Genomic DNA, 23,139 nt, shown 5'->3' with positions numbered 1-23,139 from the left:
GACCAAAACAGTCTTGCTGAGGAAGTAGTTTGTGATCTGGCTGATGGCCAGGGTAGGAGGAGGAAAGGCGTTTGCCAAACTCATGTATTATTTAAATAAACCAAATCACTTATAATTAGTTAACAGACAGCCCAGGATTGAACAGGGCCCTAATACTCCAGGCTAGGTTGCACACTGAGGCCTCTTTTGACGATACTTTGGTGAGAAAGTAATATCCATTGGCAGCCACATGGACCTGGATCTCAGTTAAGACCTAGGAAAGGAATTCAGACCGACAGTCATCATACTGGAGATGTTGGGTTCATACCGCAAACCTGATATATCTCTTTAGTTCCTATTAAATGTGTACTTGAAACTAAGCATCCTGCAAGGCCACGACAGTTTTAGTCACAGAAATTGATGTCTGCAAAAATATTAAGAAATAGTTGTAATAATATCTCTGCCTCCTTTTCTAGCCACTCAATCACTTAAAAAACACAAAAGGAGTGTCTTGCCCACTAGCAGACATTCAAAGGGTGCTGTATGGCGAAGAAGCAGACTGCAAAGAGTGGCTGGAGAACAAGCCTATGCAGTAACCAAGGACCAATTAAGGTGCTGGGGGGGGGGCATACTTCCCCCTCAGGGATTAGGAGGGATTACGGAATCCAGGGGTTGTCACTGTGACCTTTTGGCTTCTGTTGAAGCCTGGGTACTGGCTTGTTCATTTTCTTAAAACATTCTCTTAGATTTTAGAGCGAATGCTGAGGGAGTGGAGGCGCCTGCTGTACAATCGTTTTTGCCTTATATTACACACTGTTTCTGAAACTATTTTTTTCCCAGAAGAATCTCTTCGCCTGTTACTTAATTTTTCCACTGAGTCGTGGTGTGCTCGTTGCCTGCTTGTGAACAGAATCCAGTGTAAGAGCGACATTTTCTTCCACGAGAGCACTTGATCCCACCTGAAGTTTACCAGATGTAACCCAATTCAGTTTATCTGTTTTTGACAGAGCGAGAATTCAGTTGTTGATTGTGTGGTAAATTCTGAGGCACATTTACATATGTTGCATACTCACCACGTTAACCTAATTTCTTAATATGTCATTTATATTTCTTCAACTTTTAATTTTCAGAAGCTAAACAACCTTCCTTCTCCTAACCAAACTCATTGTGGTAAGCTTTATCTAAATAGCACACTTCACTGGATTTACAGCTTTATCAGTGTTTCTAACTACAGTCATCAATGTTATATTTTAATTTTTTATTCCTTCATTCCTTATTCGTGCCGGCATACGTTCAACATAGAGGGAGGTAAGATATTCCTCTGACCCTTAACATATCTTAATAATAAACCTATAAGTTAAGTGTCTTTGTCTCTTGCCCTGTTTTTAAAATACATTGACATTGAGTCCTGATGAAGAGTTGTTTTAAAATATCACTGAGGCCAAAACATTGACGACTTTAGTTTTTGACTGGACCCCATGTTTTTTGTAGGATGGGCATCATAATTAATGAGACATTTGGTCCTGCTAGCTCTCCATGTACCAGCCAATTATATATAGTTCAATAATTGTCCTTCAGAGCGGAGACTGGTAGTGCAATACATCCATCGACAAAGGCTTGATATAGTCCTACTTGAGGAAATGCATCTCTGGGTGTCCTAGTGTTGCTTTTTGGGCAGGGGAGCATACACAATGCTGGTGCATGCAAGATTTACCTTGGGCTCCCGTCAGGTAGCTATATCGATCAAAAAGAATCCCCCCTTTCCAGGTCTTGAGGACATGGGTCAACCCACAGGGTACCTTCATTGGGGTCCAAGGCTTTAGGGGTTGAACCAAAATGACCCTGTTGAGTGTATATGTGCCCTCTGAACTGCAGACTCCTACAGTCGAGAAGGTGTCAGCCATACTCCTGGAGACTAACTCCTCCATATATATTGTGGGCAGGGACTTCAATGATGTGTTGGCCACTGTCCTGGACCATTCTAGACCCTGTGTGCTGCCTGAGCACGATACCCCCTGATGAAGTTTGTGGGCACATTAGGTCTTGTGGATCTGTGGTGGCGTCATCACCTGGAAGAGAGATGTTATTTCTACTTCTCGGGCCTCTATAGGCTCTCCTCCAGGTTGGATTATGTGTTTGCTCCTGTGGGGGAGACAGACCACTTGGACAGAGCAGAGTATCTGGCGAGGGGTCCTTTTGACCACTCCCCTCTTTGGGTTATAGAGGGCAGGAAAGGGAAGGCCGGGCACTGAGTGGAATTTGAATCCCTGGGAACTGAGAGATGCAGAGGTAACCCGTGAACCTCAGTTTGACTTGGAGCTTTATTTCACGGAGAACGAGAAGTCAGTCAAACTAACTTTATTTGGGTGCAAATAGCACCCATAAAAGTGAAAACAATTATTGTACCTTTAAAATCACGAGTGATATTAAAACAACTAAAAAGAGATAGGGTTGTTTCACTTGCAACTGTAAAGTTGCTTACACAGATAAAAACAATAATGCCGGCCTCATTAGAAGTGCGTTGTATTACAAGCCAGCACAGCAGACCTCAAAAATTATTCAAACAAACCAATGGGGGACAGGGAGATTAACCAGGTCCAGTGTACAGTCTCCCTAACTATATCCAACAATCAAAAAAGGGTACACTGTTCCTAAACAGACAAAACAGGGCACTAATGCTCAGGACACTTCTAAATTTAGAAGCAAGAGCCCTCACACATCCACTGGATGTCATGCGTCATCATAGGACTCGCTCCTTGTCAGACTGGCGCTGCAATGTCTGACGGGCCCCTCAAGGGGGCTCTTTGCCGGAGATCTTAAAAAGTATGTGCCGTGATGGACAATTAAAGGACAAAAAGCAACTTACATCACATGCTACAGTACTGAAAACCTGAGTAGAAGAAAAACCCTCCTGACTAGGAGCCTAGGTACCTTGGGAATGTGCGAGCCACTAGCTTTACATCACTCAATTAGGTGAAGCGTCCACCGCCTGGGACCTACCTGACGGCCGCAATCCCGGAAGGGATTCAGGTTTTCGGCACTGTAGCATGTGATGTAAATTGCTTTTTTGTCCTTTATATTTAATTAAGGACTAATACTGTAACTTAGGAATTAACTGTTTTTTGTCCTGATGAAGCGCCACTTGATCCGGACGGACTGTTTTAGGCGAAAAACATGTTGACCTTATATCTCAGCTAGAGGGAGAGTGTCCCTGTCTAGCTACTTGCATGTGTTAGATGGTGGTACATTGTTTCCTTTCCACTCTATTGTGTTTTTAATCTTGACCAAGATCCCCGAACTTCTAATTAAAACATTTTTTTGAGGTTCTTAAGTCAATTTTATCCCTTTTCATTTCCTCCTCAGACTTACTCTGTCCCCACTGGGCTCCATCACGGCACATACTTTTTAAGATCTCCGGCAAAGAGCCCCCTTGAGGGGCCCGTCAGACAGTGCAGCGCCAGTCTGACGAGGAGAAAGCCCTATGATGAAGCATGACATCCAGTGAATGTGTGAGGGCTCTTGCTTCTAAATTTAGAAGTGTCCTGAGCACTAGTGTCCTGTTTTTTCTGTTTAGCAACAGTGTACCCTTTTTGGATTTTTGGATTGCTCAAAAATGATTCAACATGCAAACTAATCTCATTGTCTGATAAATGTAACAAGCAATTAAAAGCTAGCCTAAATTGTATAATACTACGAGGTTTGATGAGTGGAAATAAAAATTGCTCAATACATCTTACATAAAACTTACAAAAAGTTGCAAAGTGCAACATGGACTGCCCCAACCTACAATCACAAGGGCGTGGGCTAGTAACAAGGTTTTCCTGATAGCCCAGTGGGAAACACAACAAATATTTTATTGTGTCGGCTCTAAAGAGAAACAACAAGGTGAGTACCCAGCACCCCGTGCAGAGTAGATAGTGGATCGGCTTTCTATTGTCAAGCTCAAATAGGCTGCCATGTTATTCTCCCTTTCCTTATTGAGTCTCAGGAAACAATCAAAGTTATACAGGGCTTGCTACACACATTTTTTGCTTAAGTTGCCATTAGACTCCAGATCCATGAAAGCATGCTGCAAGTCAATATGTTGGCATATTTCTTATATACTCGCCAGGGAATGGAGAGTCCCCTCTCACCCTACAAGCAGTCTTTAATAATATCCCTAGTCAAACAGGCCTCCTTGTTTCTCCAGACTACTGACCACAACAGTGCAGGGCGTGACCTGAAGCAGTCTTTCAGATAGGCCAAATTCAGTTCCTCATGACAAATTAAATGCAATGACAATATGGGAACCGAGAGAGCTTGTTTGCAGAACTTGTTTTCTTCGGTCCGAATAGCTTTACACTTTGCAGTGCCCCACATCTCAGTCCCATATACTGCAATAGGGATATATTGTGGTTTATTACTCTGCAGTAACGGAGCAAAGGCTCTTTCACCCGGTGGTTGAGGTAAATAAAATTATGATCCCATTGCACTTGAGAACTTTGTCCTACGCTGTAAACTATTAGGTAACAAAGAAAATGTTGTAGCAAAAGTTACCCCTAGGTAAGAGGAAGTGCTTTTCAAGTTATTAGAATTGGTACCAATGGAAAGAGTAGAAGGCTGTTTACGACTGGACCGCAAGACATATTATAAGATTTAGTGAAATTTGTTTGAAGGTCCAAAGCAGCAATAAAAAAAATCTACAAACACATGCACCAGCAGATGCAGTGCTCTTGGTGTTCGTGCCACCAGTACTGCATCATCCGCATATACGTGTGGAAAGTGGCCTACCTTAAATTTTGGGGGCATCTGGGACAAAAGTATTTAAAAAAGGATGACGCTCATTAATATTTAAAAAAATAAAATAAAAGTGGAGCTAACACACATCCTTGTCTCACCCCATGGGCAACATCTATGTCACAAGAAACCTCTCCGTGGGTGCTAATTCTGACCCTGGCTTTGGGATCTTTGTGCAAATATGCCAGAAAGAGCAAAAGTGCTGCGTCCATTCCCCGGGCAAGGATTTGCCATAACTTCGGGCGGTTGACGCAGTCAAATGCGGAGGTGAGGTCCATGAACAGCAGATGTATCACTGTTTGCTTGTCAGCAGTATATTTACCTATAACCAGGATCAAATTCAAACACTGCTCAATCGTCCCTATATGCTGTCTGAACCCATATTGACAAGGATATAAAATTGACTCATCCTGTATCCACTCCTTGATCCTATCAAACAGGACTCTCAAGGATTTTAACCATTAGATCAATTAATGAAATAGACCTATAACAAGCCCAGTTGAGACCAGTCACCTTTTGTAAATATAGCCACTATAATAGATGTTGTCCAAGGATTTGGTACTGCAGAGTGAGCAAGGTTGTTAAAAACATTTGTCAGTTATAGGGCCCAGAACTCAGTGCTACACAATCAGATTGATTGGGATATGGTCTGGACCTTGGGCCTTGCCTCTTACACTCGGATTAAATGGCATCCTCTACTTCACACAGTTACCTGAATGCCTGGCTGTTTTTTTAAGATTCAATTGGATCCCAGTATATAAAGGGGTAGCAGCATATATTTTTGAAAAATGGGCCTCCCAGGTCTCACTAGCAATGTGGCAACTAATTAGGGTCACAGATTGATCTATTGTTCTCATTTCCGAGACAGCAGACTAAAAGGATTTGCTGTCCTTCACAGATACCGCCCGTAATAACAAATCCCATTGCTGCAATATTACTTCTCTCCAGCGTTCTGAGGTGACCTTTTTATAATGCTTGCACAAAGTGGCCACCACTAAGGGTACTCTGGGATTGGCACTCGTGATTGAACCACTTTGGGATATTGAGTGCAGGTCGAATGGTTTTAAAAGGGCTTTTTATATTTATACAAAGGTTATTAATAGCTCCAACCACTTGATGTTCCACATCCTCTTTGTAGGAAAGTACCCTCTTTCTTGGCATGGTTACCCCCACTTTCTGCTTGTTGTCCGTATGTTTGACTGTGTCTACTGGGAGCCTGCTAACCAGGACCCCAGTAGTTTTGCTCTCTCCTTTAAATTGTACCATTTTCTTCCCAAAATTGGCATTCTGGTCCCCCCATGTAAGTCCCTAGTATATGGTACCTAGGGCACTGGGGTTCAGGGGATCCCTAGGGGTTGCAGTAGTTATTCTGCCACTCACAGGGAGCCCATGCAAAGGGTTTTGCAGGCCTGCCATTGCAGCCTGTGTTTTCACTACAGGTCACTATAAGTCACCCTATGGCAGGCCCTGGGTGCCCAGAGGGCAGGGTGCATGTACCTGTGTGTGAGGGCACCCCAGCACTAGCAGAGGTGCCCTCACAAACTCCAGATCCATTTTCCTGGACTTTGTGAGCACAGGATGCCATTTTACACGTGTACTGGACATAGGTCACTACCTATGTCCAGATACATAATGGTAACTCCGAACCTGGGCATGTTTGGTATCAAACATGTTGGAATCATACCCAAATTGTGTTGCAAGTATTGGAAGTATGATTCCATGCATTCTGGGGGCTCCTAAAGGGCCCCCAGCATTGCTACCATCAGTCTTACAGGGTTTGCCGGGCAGCCCCGCTGCTGCCACCCCTCAGATAGGTTTCTGCCCTCCTGCTGGTTGCTCTGATCAAGCCCAGGAAGGCTGAACAAAGGATTTCGTTTGGGAGAGGGAGGTAACACTCTATCCCTTTGCAAATAGGTGTGACTGGCTTGGGAGGGGTAGTCTCTCCAAGCCACTGGTTTGCTTTGAAGGGTACATTTGGGGCCCTCCATGCATAAACCAGTCCACACCGGTTCAGGGACACCCAGTCCCTGCTCTGGCATGAAACTGGACAATGGAAAGGGGAGTGACCACTCCCCTGTACATCACCTCCTGGGGTGGTGCCCAGAGCTCCTCCAGAGGGTCCCTGGGTTCTGCCACCTTGTTTCCAATGTTGGCAGGGAGCATCTGAGTGGCCAGGCCAGGCATGTGACATCAGAGACTCTTTCTGACAGGTGCTTACCTGGTTAGGTTACCAATCCCCCTTTCAGGGCTATTTAGGGTCTCTCTCTTGGGTGGGACCTCAGATTCACATGCAAGATTCCAGCAGGACTCCTCTGCAACCTCTGCTTTGACTTCTGGCCACTGGAACTGCGACTGGACCCTTCAGGAACAGACAAACGCTGCTACAACAAAGAAGACTCTTCTGCAACTTTGTTTCCACGTCTCCAGCCAGCTTTGCAACATTTCCCGCCTGTGCATCCTCCGAAGGCTGCAACTCTTCAGCCTGCACAAGAAGAAGGAATCTCCCTTGGAGTGAAGGAGTCACTTTTCCCTGCAACCGCAGGCACCTACAACAAGCGACGACCGGCTGCGTGGATCACCCCCTCATTTTGAGCTGCGTGGATCCTGCATCACGGGTGGTGGTCCAGAGTAGTCCTTTTGGTCCTCTCTGCCAGCTGCCCAACTTTGGTGAAAGTAAGCCCTTGCCTTCTCATGCAGGACAGTATCCCCATGCACCACGTCTCTTGCAGCTGCACATGCTTGTTTGCATCTCCTCCAAGGGATCTTCAGGTGACGTGTAGCTCCAGCCCCCAGCACTACATCCTGCAAAGCACAGCCTCCTTTGTGGTTCTCCTGCGGTGTGGGATCCTCTTTTGTAGTGCTGCATGGGCTTCTTTTGCGACTCCTGTGTCCCCGTCCTGTGGGACGCCTATGGGTGCGGCCACTGCTCCTGTGGACTCTCTGCAATGCTGAGGGTCCCCTGTGACTCCCCCTCCTGGGTTGAGTCTTCCTAGGCCTTGCTGGTCCCTGGCAGTACCTCTTTTCCACTAACCGCAAGTTTGCCTTTGCCAAGGCTTGTTGGTGAAATCCCTGCACTGACACCCATCTGCAATCTTCCTTCCAGTGTAGGACTTCATCTGCATCCATCAGGAAATCTTCTCCGGCTCCAGGGCTGTAGTGTTGACCTGTTCCTAATCACCATTGACCAACTCCTGCATCCACAGCTAGGTGGGTAGTAGCTCCTACTCCTCCTGGATTCCAATGTGACTCTTGGACTTGGTCCCCTCTCTCCACAGGTCTTCTTTCTTCTGGAATCCACCAATGGTTTACTTACAGTCTTGTCTGGGTGTCTTCTTTTGCTTCTTTTCCTCTTTTTGGGTGGTTTAAGGAAAAAACAGTGTTTTACTCCTGCGTTCCTGGTCACTGGTGGGTACTGTTACTTACCTGTGTGGTTTTCTAGTACTCCCAGCTCCCCTCTACACATTTTACTTACCTGGGTGGGTGTACCTTATTTGCATTCCATTTTTTTAGTATATGGTTTATGCTCCCCCTAGGAACACTATTGGTTATTTCTATTTGCACTGTTTTCTAACATTTTCTATGCCCGTTTCTGATTTCTACTGTATATTTTTATTTTATTACTTACCTCTTAAGGGTGGGTCGCCTGTCTAGTATTTTGTGGTGATTTGTTCCAAAAATAAAGTACCTTATTTTGGTACAACTGAGTGTTTTCTTTCATGTGTGTAAGTGCTGTGTGACTACAGTGGTATTGCTTGAGCTTTGCATGTCTCCTAGATAAGCCTTGGCTGCTCATCTACAGCTACCTCTAGGGAGCCTGGCTCCTAGACACTGCCTACACTTCACTAAGAGAAGATACCTGGCATGAGCTGTAAGTACCATAGGTATCCACCACACACCAGGCCAGCTTCCTACACACTTCCACTAAACAGGCCCCCACAAGTCATGTACACAGTCTAATTATTGATCTAAAAATTGTACTGGTTCTCAAATTCTCCATACCAACTCAAGATTGTCTGTTGATGGCTGAAGATTAGTAGCCCCACTATCCATTCTATAATGTATCTTGGGTATTGGTAGAAGGGCTACGTCAATAGGGTTATGATTCCCAAAAGTTGAAAGGATTACTGTTGCATATGATAATATATTCTTCAAATTGCTTGTGATAAAGATTTAATATTTTATTGAGGCACTACCTCTGCCCCTGTAAGTAGGCAGGGTGGGATCATTTATGTCTACCACCTCCATTACATTATTTAAATCAACCGAGGCAAAATGGGTCATCGGCTCCTGGCTCTTAGGGTCGGTGCTCATAGGGAGACAGGTGTCATCATGGAGTAAATTATGTTGTGGGGAAAGTCTTACATTAAAATCTCCTACCAAGTAGAGATAGGCTGGCTGCCTCTTATCAGTATCTCTGTTCAATGGGTTAATATAAACAAAAAGAGCTGGAAATGTGGTATTTGGCGGATTAATACAAACATTATTATAAAAATTGACTAGATACAGACTCAGGTCCCTTGTGAATCGAACCACCTGGAAATTATCATTTGATATCTCCATAGCCTTAGCACAACCACCAGTAGCTATGTGTATCCAGATGGGTAAGCCTCCTGAAGCACAACCAGATTGTGAGGGCGAAGTGAGGACACTATAGCACTGGAAATCATTGACATATATATAGGGTGAGTGTCCCAATTTTCCTGAAACATAACATGTCATAACACCTTATAAAGGATTGCCATTCAGGTAGACATCTTGGAACGGAGGCCCTCCACAGTCCAGCTTAATATTCCGAACAAGGAAACTCGTGAGTCTGAGGTAGCACAGAGAAAATGGGGGATGCTAGATCAAAGCAGGGACACAATGCTGTTAGACATTATTTCCTTATAGACAGACACTTCGCCTCCCAGCCAATCTACATCAGCTAAGTCACTTAGAGCTGTAAAACTGTTTGAACATGCCAATGGGGGCCTATAATTGGGGAGGTCACATGCAAAGGGAATCACCAATGTGGGTTTGTGAAAATACCCTAATGGGAGTGGGGTAATCCTGGTATCAGCAGAGTAGCTGTCTTCCTTCAACCTCAATATGTTACTTACACAAGAAACTTTATCACAATACGGTCCCTATCAATGTATTTGCTTGACCACCCCACCCATACAAACCACTGCACCATTATGATCTCATTTAATCCCCTTGTACTAAAACATCTATGCTTGCAAAGTCAGTGGACAGTTCTGTTGCAAAGCTGGTCCCACGTTTCTGAATGATCATGTCTAAAGGGGGAGAACATTTGCTAAAACCAGGACACAGGGCAGGCTGGTGGTAAGCTCAATAACTCTTTATTAGGAGCATAATCCAACCCAGTGCCCCCTTCGCTTATCTCCTTTCGCTCATTTGTCCGTATGCCGACTGTAATTTTTGCCATTATCAGCTGCACTAATTTGACACGTAGCATCTCCTAGCCTTGTCACTCCAGTTGACAAAAGTATTTTTTAGGCCATCTAAGGTTGTTTCAGATTTCTTGACTATTACCTGTGAGTTACTATCCCCTAGGAAGCGAGGAACATTGCAAACCAGCAAGGGTGAGGTACCCTTATTGATAGTGGAAGAATGCTGTTTGAGTAAATCTGCCATATGGTTGTCAATGTGGTCAAGACGATCTAAGATGGGTTTGAGTTTCTCCCCTAAGATCGTACTAAAATTTTCACTGGAATCTAAAATGCCTGAGTGATCTACAGTCAGAGAGCTATCTGTCTGAGTTAACTAGGATACTGCTTGGCATTGATCCAGGTTGAGAGCTGACTTTAGTGCTTGAGAGCTTGTTTCTGCATAACTGCTGAGTCCTTTCCTGCAGGTCTTTTCCTCTTAACTACAGGGACTTGAAGTGGTTGAGTAATAAAAGGACTCCACAGCTCTAGGCCAGAGTCCACATTACCAACCAATGCACCACAGTCAATAACTGGGGCATTTATTTGTGACAACTCCCACTTCTGATAGACCTAGAGCGCTACTATTAAAATTAATAGTCTCTTGATTCATCCAACAATGAGCGCTGCTCCAATAATAATCTACATATGGTGAGTACAATATTGTTAGAAATTATTCCCACAGCCCTCTAAGTATGCTCTCTGTAGACACCGTTGCAGGAGGAGCAGTAGAAATCCCAGCAGTCACTGAGAGATTCACTCACCTGCACTGGTCACTGAACAAACTACTGCTAGCAGATACCAAAGAGAATCGGCCCAGCCCAGCCTCTTACGGCTGCAGACGGGCACAGATGGGCCTGCCCTTTGCCCAGGCGCACGTCTGGGCGCGTCCTGCGCTGCAGGAGTCCAGGGGCCTTAAGTGCGAATTACGGCCTCTCCTTTCACCTCAGGCAGGCTGAGGGATGTAGTTCCATCCCAACAGCAGGCTAAAACAAAGATGCGGGAGAAACAGCAGTGCTGGGAGTCCCGGGCTGGGGGGTCTAGGCACCTGAAAAGTGTTGTTGCGTGATGTGGCCCCTCCTCTTACCTCAGGAAGGCTGGGGGAAGTAGTCCCATCCCAGTTGGAGGCCGAAACAAACAAAGATGCAGGCAAAACAGCAGTGTAGAGAGTCCTCCACTGCAGGAGTTCTGGCACCTTAAGAGCACATTGTGGCCCCTCCTCTCACCTCTGGCAGGCTGGGGGATATAATCTGACCCCAGCGGAAGGCCAAAAACAAACAAAGATGTGGGCAAAAGCAGTGCAGAGAATCCCGGGCTGCAGGAGACCAGGAGCCCCGAGAGCACTTTACAGCCCCTCCTCTCACCTCAGGCAGGCTGGGGGACATAGTTCCATCCCAGCGGGAGGCCGAAACAAACAAAGATGAAGGCAAAACAGCAGTAAAGAGAGTCCCTGCTGTGGGAGTCAAGGGAGTCAACAGCACATTGCGGATTCTATGTCAAGACCGGAGGCTTCGGATTATGCTTTCTATTTCTTTACTGAAAGAACACAGCAGTCAAACATTTAGTTAACCAAAAAACTACAACACCCAACGTTCTCAGTAGTCCAACTCGACCAATCCCTGGTCTACAGTCTGCATATATGTCCTTGACACTTAAGTCCTTCCTCTTTTCTTTGCTGCTGCAGCCATAGTTTGTTCATTGTATTTAGCGTTTCTTGTTGTATTGTTGTTTTTTCAGGCCATGGAGCAGGATCTGAAAGGCACTGTGACCTCCGATTGCAGGTGCTCGGTGACTGCACTCGCCTTCATTTTATCCCTTTTCGGGATAATGTGTCGACCAGTGCTGTGCAGCTAAAAACCCTCGCTGAGTTCGGGAAGGTCCTGCGGGACTTCCCAATTGTGAGCAAGCTATTCACGGCTTCTGCCTGAAGCCATTCAGAGTGCTGGGTTATGAGAGGCTAGTCCTCTCTCTATTTTTACAGCGCGCGCTGATGAGATCCGATTACTGTGTGCTCTAGATGTCGTCGGCGGTGTCACGTGTGTGTTGGTGAAGCCTTGTTAGCCCCCTGAGAGCGCCTGACGGGGAGGTAAATACGGTAGAAGGCTTTGCCTTAGGGAAATTATTGCAGGTGCTCCCTCCACTTCTTACAGGGCCCGTTTCTTGAGAGTTTTTTCTCTCTTTTGGATTAGAGTTTTTTCTCCTTCATTATACCTGCAAGGGCTGATTTCCCCCCTTCTGAACTCCTTCTGTCTTGTTCATTCCTCAGGATGGCTTATTATGCCGAAGAGGATGAGTTTTTTCAACAAGACGCCGAGGAGCACTACGATAATCAGATGGAGGAAAGATTGGTGCAGGCCTTGGGGCACCATGTGCAAGAATCTGTAAATTAGGCCCGTATTAAGGCTTTAAAGCCTTTTACTCAACCTTTGGTGCGCTATGGGCAGAGAGAACTGATGGGCAGAACTTCTCATGCCAGAATGCCTGACACTTTAATTTCAGATATGAGTCGGACCCAGAAGGCTCCTGGAGGGTCTAGGTCCTCAGCAGTGATACTGTCCCAGATGGCTTCTTTGGTCCTCAGGGACCATGAATATGAACACGATCCTTCTGAGATCCCTAGAGAATTACCTTCTCAAGGTATGCTGTGTCCAGAGGACTCTCAGTCTTCCACCTCACATTCCTCTGATTCAGAGAGAACTCAGGAGGAACCCAAGATATCGGGTAAGAGGAAGCATAAATCCCATCATGCATCTGATGAATCCACGGTTCAGAAGAACCTATTTTTCGATCCAGAGAGTATTATCCATCGGAGGTCCACTGAATAGATACCCTCAGTGGAAGTGGTGCACTATGTCCTGGACAGATTGCGCAAAGGATTTGACAACGACGTTCGCAACACTTTGCGTTCTGAATTTCCCCGTCCTTCTTTGATGTTTAGGGTGGTGGTTACCCCAGAATTAGACCCTAGTATGGCCACCTTTCTTAAAACAATTTCAAAAGATCCTAAAAAAGGACTGGACCGAGCCTGGAGAGGCTGTCAAGATAAGCTTCTGGATATTTCCGGACCAATCACTAATATCCTTGAACTGGTGGTTCAAGCCAAAGAGAGCCTTTGAATCCTGAGGCAGTATTGGAATGGGTGCAAAGAACAGTTTGTCTCCTTGGCAACGCCAATTGTGCCAAGTCTACGGAGAGACGTGATTGATGAGGATAGACTCCAAGCTGGTAGAACTAGCTTCCTCTGAGCCTGGTTCTCTGGCTAATGGCCTCTTATTCGGAGACAAGTTTGTGAAAGACCTCGGGAAATACGTTTCCACTTTTTCCGCCCTGAACAAGCTCAGCCTTCCATGAAGATGATGTTCAGTGGCGTCCTTTTTGTGAGGGCCGGATGCCATAGAGGCTGAGCGCCAGGCAGTGGATATTATCAGGCCTCCTCTTCTAGAGGCTGCGGTTCCTACCAAGCCTCTTCTGGATTCTACTCCTCCCGCAGGAGAGGCCGAGGCTGCACCGATCAAGGTGGAAACCGGGGAAATTACAACAGCCCGGATTTGGCAACAACAGGTGAGAATAATCCCCTCTTCCGAAGTCTATTTGGGGGGCAGGTTAAGAGAGCATTCACAGGCTTGGAGACAGATATGGCAGGATCCTTCCAACTGTGATGGGTTACCAGTTGGAGTTTTATTCCCCCCCCTTAGTCAGACAGTTATTCCTCCTGTGCTGCGTTTTTCCCAAACAGAGAGCAATTTCATAGACGTCGAAGTGGCTTCTCTTCTTCAGATGCGAGCGATAATACCCACAGAATGGCACCCTTCAGGGTTCGTCAGCACAATTTTTCTCATGCAAAAGAAAGGAGGAGGATATCGACTAGTTCTAAATCTAAGAGACTTCAATTCATTCATAGTTTACCGCCATTTCAAGATGGAGGGTATTCATCTTTTAAGAGACCTTCTGTTAGAAGGGGACTGGCTTGTGCATCTGGATCTCAAAGACGCCTATTTGACAGTACCAGTTGTCGCGCCACATCACAGATACCTGCAGTTTTGCTGGCAAGACCGCTGGTTTGAGTTTGCAGTCCTTTTCTTCGGTCTATCTTCAGCCCCTTGGTGTTTCACGAAGTTGCTTCGGCCTGTCTTACAGTCTCTTCGAGAGAGGGGTGTACGGCTAATTATTTACCTAGACGACATTCTGATCATGGCTAAAACAAGAGAGCTAGTTCAGGTCCATCTGAATTGGACTATTCAAATTCTGGAGGAAGTTGGGTTTTTGATAAATCCGGACAAATCCATCATCATTCCCTCACATTATGTAGAATTCTTAGGCTTCCAAATAGATTTTGTCAAGGAACAATTACGACTCCCTCTAGTGAAACGTTCCATGATCAAGAAAGAGTTACGGAGAGCCCTTGTCTCTCCGAGTATATCATTGAGGACTTTAGCGAGGCAGGTAGGTCTTCTGACATATTCTATTCAGGCGATATTTCCAGGTCCCTTGCATTACAGGGCCCTTCAGGGGTTAAAGATTCTGCCTCTCCGCAATGGGCTCTCTTATGGGAGCAGATCTTGTTAACGGAGGAAGCCCAAGCAGAGATCTTCTGGTGGTTGGCGCACATGGATGCTTGGAACGGGAGAGCGATTTTTGCCTCAGTTCCAGAGGTGATCATAGAATCAGATGCCAGCCGATGGGGCTGGCGTGCTCGATGTGGGACAGTAGAGACGGGGGCAGGTGGTCCCCAGCGGAACACTCTTCAGATCAATTGTTTGGAGCTTCTGGCGGGGGCTTTAGAAATTCGCTCTCTGTCTCCCCACAGAGCCAGTTATTGCATACTGTTACGCATGGACAACATCTCAGCGGTGAGGTACATAAATCGTTTGGCTGGAACTAGATCCCGAATTTTGGAGGAGATTGCCAAGGAATGTTGGCATTTTTGCCTTCAGCATCAGATTTTAGTAATGGCGGAATACATTCCGGGATGTTCCAATGTGATAGCAGATTGGAACTCTCGGTTCGTGAGGGACGGCAGCGATTGGAAGCTGCACCAGTCTGAGTTCTCAGCGATTACGAGACATTGGGGGAAGTGTGCGATAGATCTCTTTGAATCTTGCCTCAACTCTCAACTCCCTCTCTTTTACAGCTGGAGGCCGGACTCGTCAGCCCTAGTGACAGATGCTTTTCTTCAGGTTTGGACGACCACTCTATCGTATGCCTTCCCCCCCCTTTCTCCATGATTCAGAGAGTTCTCTCTCAGGTTCGGAGACAGGGGGCGGAGATCATTTTGATAACACCTCTTTGGAGAGCTCAGTCGTGGTTCCCAGTGGTGATGACTTTATCTTGTGCCCGTCCGGTCCAGCTGCCGGTACTTCCAGCATTGCTTCTGAACCGGGTCACCTCCCTCATCCTCTAATACTGCAGGGGCTGATGTCCCTTATGGCGTGGAGACTTTCAGGTGACGTTGGCAAATGCCAAATGTTTCGAGAGAAGCTATCTTCTTCTTGTCTCAGTCCTGGGCACCCTCTAACCATAAAAGATATGAGGCTTCTTGGAAGCGATGGGTGGGTTGTGCCACGAACTGAGTATTGACCCCCTGGGGGCCCACATTAGCATGAATATAAATATCTTAATGGATTTAGCTACGCAGGGATTAGTTTATAGGTCTACAAATAATTTCAGGTCATGTCTTTCAGCAGAGCATCCTCATTTCAATGGTAAACCGGTAGGAGAACACCTTTTAGTTTGTAAACTTTTGATAGGCATCAGAATGGTAAAACCCCCTCAACCAAGATATTTCGTTCTATGGGATGTTAACATTGTTCTTCGGTTTTTAAGAAATTGGCCATGTAATGACGACTTATCACGTAAACAATTATCAGCCAAACTCACAGTTTTATTATGCTTTATTTCATGCAGAAGAGTTTCGGATGTAAGAGCCCTAGATCTATCAGGTAGAGTATTTACCCCTTCAGGGGTCTCATTTTGCATTTCAGGATGTACTAAGACTGCTTCAAAGACTATTTCTTATCCAGCTTTTCCACATCATCCTAAACTATGTGTGGTTCAATGTATAAAAGCATATGAGGATTGTACTCTGGAATTTTGCAGAGATACTTGAGGATAGTTACTCATTTCCTTGCAGAAACCATTCTCACAGTCTCCTCAGCTACTCTGGCTAGATGGGTCAAATGGTTATTGAGTGAAGCTGGAATTGATGTCTCCTCCTTTGGGGCTCATTCCATCAGAGGTGCTATGGCCTCTAAGACATTTGGAGCTGGTTCTCACTTGGAAGACATTATGAATGCAGCTGATTGGTCTTCTGATAATACGTTTAAGGTGTTTTATCATAAACCTATTGTAGATGTAGCTTCTGTTGTGGTGGATCAGCTTTGAACTAGCATAATTCGAAGCCTCCGGTCCTGACATAGAATAAAATTAATTCTAGCTTACGCATCAAGAATTTTCAATTCTATTAAGGACACGGAGGCGAGGATTATCCCACCCTTATGTGATATGTATTTAAGTAATATTTAGTTTACTTTATTAAAGTATAAATAATGATGTATATTTGCTATCTGCACCTAACAAGATTCCCTTCCATTTAGACGTTTTATATGAGACATTACCAAGATGTTTTTCTTCACCAGGTTCTGATTCCAAGAATGCGTAAGGATTTGATGTTCCTATGATCAGATTGGCTGGAATGGGACCAGTGGGAATTCATGAGGACGGTTGCAGTTGGATTCTACATTTCGACTCTTCAGGTTTATTGGTTCTGTTATTGCAAAGAAAGAGGACGGACTTAAGTGTCATGGACATATCTCCAGACTGTAGACCAGGGATTGGTCAGATTAGACTATTGAGAATGTTGGGTGTTATAGTTTTTTGGTTAACTAAATGTTTATTGGCTGCTGTGTTCTTTCAGTAAAGAAAGAGAAAGCATAATCCTCGCCTCTGTGTCCTTAATAGAATTGAAAATTCTTGACGCGTAAGCTATAATTTTTTTTATTCTCCTCTCACCTCAGACAGGCTGGGCGAGTTAGTCCCACCACAATGGGAGGCTGAAACAAACAAAGATGCGGGCAAAACAGGAGTGCTTACAGTCCCTTGCTGCGGGAGTCCAGGCACCTTAAAAGCACATATGTATAAACGTGGGGCAGCAGAGCTGGAAGCATTAGCGAGGCAGCTGCTGAGAATGAAGCGGCCCCTAGGAGCGCTAACAGACCCACAGGTCATCCAAAAGCTCGAACTACTGCACATGGAATATAGTAACCTGGCACAAGATGTAGTCCCACCCTAATGGGAGGCTGAAACAAAGATGCGGGCAAAACAGCAGTGCAGAGAGTCCGTTGCTGTGGGAGTCCAGGGGCCTTGAGAGCACATTGTGACCTCTCCTGTCACCTCAGGCAGGCTGGGGGATGTAGTTCCACCCCAGTGGGAGGCCGAAACAAACAAAGATGTGGGCAAAACAGCAATGCAGCGAAGTCAATGGACTCTGCGATTTTACTCTGGGTGGCATATAAGGTGGTCCTTAGAGATAGAGCGTAGAATATACTAGAGCATGAGCATAAGAGTGAGGCAGCGGACTAGCTGACCCAAACTTTGAACATTATGATCTTGCATCACATCTACAATGGGTAGCAGGCTTGTTTGCCAACAACATTTATCGGTCACTGCGGCTATGCTACCCGAATGGAGTCCTACACAGTTACTGCACCTCTTTCACCCCTGCGCAAAGGCACCTACACCAGAGTCTCTATATCTACGAGTGGCATATTGCTTCTACCGCCGTGGCTTGAGCCTCACAGCAGGGACACCCCACATACGCCACTGCGCTCCCCTACTGGAAACCCCAAGGGGGAGACATGTCACCTCCAGAGCTGAATTGACCATCTGGCACGAGGTGGGTACACACACCTTTGGGGATCTCTAAGGCGATGGGGCGCTCCTCACTTGTGAGGCCCCAATAGAAAATGAGGGACTCAATTCCGGCCAATTTCTACTCTATACCTCCTTTCTGAGGCAACTGCAAAATGTGTGGGGTGGCATGACACGGGAGCCACCATTATCCAGTACTTACATGTCCTTGGAGACGGCAGGCACCTCACCCGCTGACTGGCTGAATCCTTGCGCATCTCACAGCATCACTGCTACTGTCCCTTAGGGCCCACTGGGAAAGATATAGTGACAGGCTAGGCACAGAGAGTGGATTATAATATTAGAGGGTCCAACTAATGTCCCCCACAATGCCCGCTTTCACCTGATATAGTATGTAGTGCTTAGAGCCCACCTCACATCTGCCAAGATCAATCAATACTTCCGCCGAGCAGACACTGAATGCCCTAGGTGTCACCTGACAGATCCGGACCTAAAGCATAGGCCATGGTTCTGCCCTCGACTGTATCATTCATGGCAGGAGGTGAGGCATCTCTTATCCCTAAGTACTGGGTGTGATGATGTAACCGCATGGAAAGCTTGTATTCTGTGCCTATGTAAACACAGTAAAAAATACAAGATAACTTTCCGTTTTACAGACCTTAGTCTACGGTTAGCTAAAAGTAGCTAAAAGACTCATCACCCGCTGATGGAAGTCACCAGGTCCTCCGCCCCACCATCCTCGAGTGCAATCCTTAACCACATGGGCACAGGCTGAGAGTGCTGCCCTGCGCAGAGTGGAACACGTAGGACTCCAAAACTATCCAATAGTGAGAGCCTGCAACACCATCCTATATGACTTTCACTCTGCTATTCATGACCCCACAGGACACTACACCTGGACCCTTTGCCCCGAAACCTTTAGCACCAGAGGGGGTGCTTCACTCTCTTCTTGGATCGTCTGGGCCTCATGGGGTTGCTTGACTCGCCTGGACCACATTCCCAGACACCGCATTATTAATTGCCACAGCGTCCACAAACGTGTCCGCTCCTTTCCCTCAAGACATCTCTACACTAATGGTGGGGGAACCTGGTAAATATGAGATATTTATGTTGAAAATCCTTGAAATTTACCAGTTCGGTTATGTGTGTAAATTTCTGTTTATCTCTGCATTAAGACATATGCGCTGCACAGGGGATATGATCAGGATGGAGCAGCAAACATCTGCCTGTCGAGCTGCCGGTGACACCAACGCCCCTTGCAACGGCATCTCTGTATTGATGTCAGATGAGTGAACATCCATTTCCTACCTGATCATAGCCCACTGTACCGTGCATTACGGTCTGTGTGTAGTGACGGACTCAAATGTATTCTCTTATGTCCCCCAAATGTGTTGTTGTAATTATGTTGTCATGCCATAAACTAATAAACAGATTTAAACAAAACAAAAGGGTGAGGCAGCGGAGGTAGAGGCATTAGAGGGTCAGCTGCTAAGTATAGAGAGCTCCCCAGGAGCGCCAGCAGCCCCGCAGGTATTCCAAAAACTCACACTACTGCACACAGAATATCGTAACCTGGCACAGGGCGGGGCAAACAAACATGCTGGTCACGCATCATCGGCTATATGATGCAGGACACCAGCGAAGTGGCGGCTAGGTGGGTGAGGCACATCACTGATGCATCGGGGGGCGTCCCACACAACAGACAGGCACATAGTGGACTCTGGGGCATACTATAAAGCGTGTCCGTTAGCATCAGGGAATACCTGGCCACAACAGATACTCTGGTGGTACCGGCTGAGAAGCAAGTGGCACTGGAGGAGGAAAGAACACTCTGCGACTTGCAGGGGCCATCACAATGCTCAGGCCAAGGAAAACGCTGGACCTAATGGTATTCCAGTAGAGGTCTACAACAGAAATGCGAGGCTACTGGGACCCCACCTGTTGGCTCTGTTCCAGGAAGCAGCAACAATGGGGCACTCCCACCAGACCCACAACATGCTACCATCACGGTAAGCGCACTGTGCTTCTCACCGTCCGATTTGCCTGTTAAAATATGAATTTAAAATAGTGGCCACAGTACTGGCCACCCAGCTCTTGAAGGCGATCATTTCATTGATACATGGGGCCAAATCAAGCTTTATGCCGGGTAGGTCGACTCAGTATAATATAAGACGAGCCCATAACTGGATGGCTGAAATTCGGGAAAGGAGTGAGCGCCGTGTGTTTCTCTCCCTGGACGCTGAAAAGCATTTGATGCTATACAGTGGCCTTTCTTACACCAAACGATACAGAAATTCAGTTTGGGACCCAACTTCAGTAGATAGTGCTGCCCTATCAAGCTCAGAAGGCAGTGGTGAGGGTTAATAGTGCTGTCTCTTCAGCCTTTCTGATAGGAGGGGGACCCAGCAGGGATGCCCCCCTGCCCCCTCTCCTGTTTTCCCTCACTATTGAACTCCTGGCATGTGTGATCCGGGGACATTCTGCAATGCGAGGTTTTAAGATAAAGCCCTCCGACGTCGAGGAGGAAAAGGTCTCTTTATATGCAGGCGTTGTCCTCATCTGTATTATTGACCCTTCAATGGCAATCACAGCCATATTTCAGACCTTTAAGAGCTATGGTGGTTATTCAGGGTACAGAATTAATTGTGGGAAAACCGATATTGTGTCAGCCTTACAGTGAGTCGGATCTGCCAGCACTCCCTCAGAGATTGGCCATAGATAGAAAGGGCTTTCAATACCTAGGCGTCTATATCACTCCCAATGGAGAGCTCGGCCTGGCGAAGAACCTGGGGAGGGTCGTTCAGCAATTTCAGGGAGATGCAGAGAGGTGGCGAGGGTTACCTCTGATAATTTTCAAGCAAACTGTTATCTTCAAGATGATCATGCTCCCCAAACTTATTTATGCTCTTCAAAACACATACTGCAGAAACACAGAGGAACTATTCACGGAGGGGGAGCTGAGGACCCTAATGTGGAACAAGGCTCATCCCAGAATAGCAATGCAGATGTTACAATGCAACCCCTACAATGGAGGGATCACCCTCCCAGACCTAAAGGCCTAATACTGAGTCACACACTTGATAGCTATGAACGACTGGATTTATATACCTCATACTCACCCAACATACCACCTGGAGAGTGCACTTATGAGGACATGATCACACATGCACTTTCTGTATGGTGGAAAAGAAGTCCGGTGGTTGTTGCCGGCAATGCAAGTGGCAATCGAGGCTTGGGCGAAGGCAACAAGACGCATTGGGTGGGCACAGCAGATGACCAGAGAAAGCCCCCTCTGTGAGGGGATAAGGCTGCAGTAATTTTGGAAGCTAAGCTGATTTGAGGCCTGGGACTTGATAGGGATTTCAAAGGTCAGGGATCTCCTCGAATAGGGGAAGCTCATGTCCTTTCCCTCCCTACAGAGGGAATACTAGCTACACCAAAGCCAACACCTGCAGTAGATGCAAGTGAGGTATGCATGGCAAGTGGAGAAGTTGAGCAAAGTTCAGATCCAGACTACATGCCCCTAGAAGGGAGGCTGCTTATGGAGGAGGTCAGGAAGGGGGCCATTCTCCTTCACCTACAATAGGGCTAATTAACAACATGCCGGACACCCTGCTTAAGCTAGAAGGCACTGGGCGACAGATATGGGAGAGATGGATGACATTGACTGGGAAGGCAGCTTTGATGCACCTACAGGGGTAGCCATTAAATCCAAGTTGTGTCTAATATAGCTCAAGATACTGCACAGGGTTTATTGCGACAAGGCAAGATTACATTCTATGGGAAGAGCGATGTCCCCATATTGTGTATGGTGTGAGGATAGTCAGAGTTTCCTGCGCATATTGTTGGACTGTCAAGGGATCCAGGCTTACTGGGACAAAACAGTGGGAGAGCGACGCAACATACTTGGGTTTGATATCCCACTTGAGCCAAAATGCACCATGCTAGATATATCAAATGACATAGATACCCCCGGATCAAGCTTCTCTTTAGCAGTTTAGGACTGGTGGTTTTGCAAAGAGAGATACTGTCAGATGCTGGGGGTGCCAGAGGTCCCCACCCTTTAGGAATGGAGAAAGAGGATGGATATGTACATGGCTGCTAAGAAAGTTACCTATTAGAGCAGAGGCTGCCACTGAAAATTCTGGAGGAATTACTTTTGACTGGACCTTGTTGATGATGAGTCTGGGACTTGACTGTTATTGGCCATTTGTAAATGTGATGCTTTCTGAAATTGTAGTTATGTTGCCGAGAGCTGCAGCAATGTACAAGCTCTCTGCTGTTTATTATTGTTCAGGGTGCATGCTTACATCCTGTTATGTTGAATATGCACAGAAAACTAAATAAACATTTAAAAAAAAAGACTTGTCCTACAGATTTCATTTTTCGTTCATTTCTTTCTCTGTAAACGTTCACTTTGCTGTCTTATTCGCCTGGAGCACCAAATATGTTTGCAATATGTACTTTATTCAACTAATTTCATATAAACCATTCTGTTTGGCTGTACAATCATATATCCCCTTAATATAATGAAATGTATAACTGAAGGAAATGAAATAAGCTTTGCACCTTTATTTCTGATTAATGGAAGCATAAGCCCTCTGTTTCTTTAATGTCACATGGGGCATGGCCAAAGGCTGTGAGAGCTAGGATTCTAATCATTGCAACTGTGATGCTATCCTTGAGCCTATTCAGAGGACGGGAACTGGACCTGTACAATAATACCATGGCCTTGCTGCTCCAGGATTACACAGAGACGTTCAGAAACAACATAGGAGCTTGGACACTGCTAAAAACACACTAAAGGCTCTTGGTCTAAAAGTTCTTACCTGCTAAACTTCGAATTATGGGCGATGAGTAGTCCTCTCACTCCCTGTAGCATGGAGAGGATTAGGAGTGGCTGGATGGATGTGAATCATGGAACTGGAGGTCAGAAATGGCTGGTGCCCCAGTGAATAAATAACAAGGTATAAACCTCAACCCACAAAATGCCGGAGACTTAGTGGAGGCTTTTGGCAAGTTCAGAAGGTGACTAGCTCTAAGAGAGAATATGACCCTGAGATGATGCATTACTAATCCATCTCCTCAA

At 46.0% G+C, this 23,139-nt stretch overlaps 1 protein-coding gene across 10 annotated transcripts in view; it reads right to left on the bottom strand.

The window, feature by feature from the left end:
• Positions 1–23,139, bottom strand: part of PASK (PAS domain containing serine/threonine kinase) — a 1,088,660-nt gene that overhangs the window by 284,122 nt on the left and 781,399 nt on the right. The window lies entirely within an intron of this gene.

This window comes from Pleurodeles waltl, chromosome 11 (assembly GCF_031143425.1).
Source record: "Pleurodeles waltl isolate 20211129_DDA chromosome 11, aPleWal1.hap1.20221129, whole genome shotgun sequence".
Taxonomy (NCBI): Eukaryota; Metazoa; Chordata; class Amphibia; order Caudata; family Salamandridae; genus Pleurodeles; species Pleurodeles waltl.
The sequence above is the reverse complement of the archived record's forward strand: the minus strand, read 5'-3'. Positions and strand labels throughout refer to the sequence as shown.